This window comes from Otolemur garnettii, unplaced genomic scaffold (assembly GCF_000181295.1).
Source record: "Otolemur garnettii isolate 467f Iridium unplaced genomic scaffold, OtoGar3 scaffold00001, whole genome shotgun sequence".
Taxonomy (NCBI): Eukaryota; Metazoa; Chordata; class Mammalia; order Primates; family Galagidae; genus Otolemur; species Otolemur garnettii.
Window position 1 is genome coordinate 59,648,309 of NW_003852396.1, and position 3,921 is coordinate 59,652,229.

A 3,921-nucleotide genomic window follows, 5' to 3' on the forward strand; every position below is an offset into this window, starting at 1 on the left:
CCTGGATAAGTAGAGCTGTATACATGTTGAGTTCCATGTGTATGCCCAGAAAAGAGCCTAGAAGGTCCTAAACTCTCTCACCTCTGGCTGACCTTGCAGCTCTGCATAATAAAGAAGTGAATACTTAGTTACACATAAATAGGCACACTTGTAAACTGTCTACCTATGCAGTGAAGCCATGTCCTAATATGCACAAATATATGTAAAAAATATATATATAAGAGAATTAAAATGGTCATGGGAAAATATCAATTTAACAAAAAAGAAAGCAGTAATTAAAAAATGGAGGGAAACTCATAAGACATATAGAAAACAATAGCAAAATGGCAGTTGTAAATGCTACCTTATCAGTAATGGCTTTAAATACAAATGAATTAAGTACTGTAACTGAAAGACAATGACTGACAGAATGGTTTAAAAAATATGAGCAGCTTGGTGCCTGTGGCTCAAGCGGCTAAGGCACCAGCCACATACACCTAAGGTGGCGGGTTCAAATCCCCAGCCCAGGCCCGCCAAACAACGATGGCTGCAACCAAAAAAAATAGCCAGGCATTGTGGTGGGCGCCTGTGGTCCCAGCTACTTGGGAGGCAGAGGCAGGAGACTCGCTTGAGCCCAGGAATTGAAGGTTGCTATGAGCTATGATGCCACAGCACTCTACCCAGGGGGACAGCTTGAGGCTCAGTCTCAAAAAAAAAAAAAGTTTGTTTATTATATCTCCTCCTTTAAAAAATAAACCTTGTGAGACCAGGATCTCTTCTATCTTGACCATGTTATATATTCAGCACCTAGGACAGGGCCTGAGATAGCATCATCCAGGAGATTAAATATTAGTTGAATATTAAATTAATTTACCTCACTTACTTAGTCTCTGAAGGTATAGTTAGTGACCCTGAGAGGGCCAGACCAACGCCATTTTGTTGTTTACTACAAAAGACCTCAAGGCCATTCCCTGCTGCCTCCCCCACCCCTGGTTGCACAAGTTGTTGAGCCATTGATTAAGCCATCTTAAGCAACAGCTGCCATATTAGGCGATAAGTTTCAGTTTCCTTGAAATTCAGATATTCCCCTTAATCACGTGGCCCAGCTATCCAATCAGACTGTACCACCTAGTCAGGCCACTACATAGTCACTGGGCAATCCCCCACCCCTCAGCCCGTACCAATCCCAGTCTTACCCGTACTATAGGAACCCCTACCACCAATCAAAAATGTACTCATGCCTAACCTCGCCCTTCTTGCTTTCTGTACCCTATAAAAACCTTCCACACCCCAGGTTCGGGGCTCTTCCTCGGTATGGATGCCAGGAGAGTCCAGGCCCGGGCTTGAATTAAACTCACCTCATGCTTTTTACATTGGAGTGTGTCTCGGACAGTTTGTTGGGGAGTCTTGGGGAAACTTCGGGCACAACAACCCCACACCCACCCCACTTCATTCAAAGAGCAAAAGATTGAGAATCAGTTGATATCAACAAATCTGTTAATAGGTAGCCATGTGATTACAACTAAACTGACTTTCTTGGATTTACTTTCTTATTTTATCTCTAAATTTGCTTCCAGCTCCAAAATTCTTGCATGTGACTGATATGTGAAGAATTCCCAATAATCCTTGGCAATCTCAAAAGTACTCACTTGCATTTGTTCACTTCAAATTTAACAAATCAAAATTTGTTTTTCTTCTTTAAATCCTTTCTAACTTCATTTCTGTCAGCAGTATCATATTTTATTTAAATCTCCAATGAACATTCCCAGGATCACTGATACATTGATATATATATTTATATACACACACACATACATATATACACACATACATAAATACATGTATTTTTTTCTTTCTTCCCTCAGCTTCCACCCACCCTTTCCTCTCTTCCTCTTTTTAGACCTTGTTCTCTTTCACTTTCTCCTTCATCCCTAAATCGAATCTCTAAATGGACTTGTTTGTTCTTCCTTCTAATTGGCTCTTAGATTAATTCTGCATCACTATTACAGCTATCAATCTAGACAGATCCTCATTACTTCAGATGTGAATTATAATCACCTTTTCTTGTTATGCTTTCATTCAATCTTCTCTCCCACTTCAATCTATCCTGCATATTTTCTCCAGAATTATTTTGCAAAACACCACTTAATTCTCATCCAACTCCAATATCCAGAGGGTTGTATATAAATCAAGCTCAAATGCTTTTGTCCAATTTTTAAAGGTTCCTCCACTTTCTAGTTTCTTCCTCCTTTTCAACTTTAATCTTCTGCACCCAAGACTTCCCCTATTGCAGTTGCCTTTCAGTTTTCTATTATTCTATGCTCATTCTCACCTCTGTACATAGATTTTTTTTTTCACTCCCTTTATCTAAATTCTGTCTTTTAGGCCTAATTCAAGGCCTCTTTTGTCCAGGGGTCCTTCCTTAACCACTCTACACCACAGAGATCCCTGTATTTTCTATACTCCTGTTGTTTAGTGTTGCTTAAATTCAATACTGAGGTTTTAACAGTAATTCACCAGTTGTTCCTTGTTCAATCTGCCTCTCTAATAAGATGTTTTTTAGAGGCAAAAACTGTTTTATTTACTTTTTTTCAATTTACTCCCCCAAACCTACAGCATTTAATATAGTTACAAACACAAAGTACTCAATAAATTAACTGGCAATTACAATAGCTTTTACATACATATAACTCCTTACCTATCACAAAGCAATTTCCCCTATATTTTTCCTTTGATCCGTAAACTGCTTCTCTGACATTTGTAGGGTATTTCTTCCTACATGGTATGGTTAAAGAAAACCATGTCAGAAAGCTTAGACTGTAGTAAAACTTTACTACTTTGTCAACGGTGTAACTTAGGAGAAATAAAAACCATTTTTTCTAAAACTCTGTTCCCTAATATGATAATAAATTTAAAGTTTAACTCAAAAAGACAGACTCATATCTTTTTTTTTTTTTTTTTGAGACAGAGCCTCAAGCTGTCCCCCTGGGTAGAGTGCCCTGATATCACAGCTCACAGCAACCTCCAACTCCAAGAGAGTCTCCTGCCTTCGCCTCCCAAGTAGCTAGGACCACGGGCACCCGCCACAACACCTGGCCATTTTTTGGTTGCAGCCATCATTGTTGTTTGGCGGGTCTGGGCTAGATTTGAACCCTCCACCTTAGGTGTATGTGGCTGGCACCTTAGCCACTTGAGCCACAGGTGCCAAGCCGACAGACTCATATCTTAAAAGATTAGCACTACTGAAGGATTAGAACTTATTTTTAACTGGATTAACAACTCCAATCAGGCAAATTAATAAATAATTCTGAAGAGAATACAGGAAAAAGCAACAACTCTGCCTGCTTTTACTATCTACCACATGTACTACCATGCATAATGTAAGGGCACATGTCAAATCTATTAAGAGTAGAGTATAGGGCGGTGCCTGTGGCTCAAAGGAGTAGGGCACCGGTCCCATACACCCCAGGTGGCGGGTTCAAACCTGGCTCTAGCCAAAAACTGCAAAAAATAAGTTAATTAACTAATTAAATACAATACCTCTTAAAAAAAAAAGTATAAATGTCTTTTTGTGTGTGTGTGTGTGTAGAGACAGTCTCACTTTGTGACCCTTGGTAGCGTGCCATGGCACCACACAGCTCACAGCAACCTCTAACTCCTGGGGTTAGGGATTCTCTTGCCTCAGCCTCCTTAGTAGCTGGGACTACAGGTACCTGCCACGATGCCCAGCTATTTTTTTTGTTACAGTCTGGCTGGGGCTGGGTTTGAACCCGCCACTCTCAGTATATGGGGCCAGCACCCTACCCACTGAGCCACAGGGGCTGACCGAGTATAAATGTCTTAACACAACAATTAAGTGAGGTGAAGGTTATGTTTTTTTTTGTTTGTTTTTTTTTTTTTTTTTTTTGGCTGGGGCTGGGTTCAAATCCACCACCCTCGGTA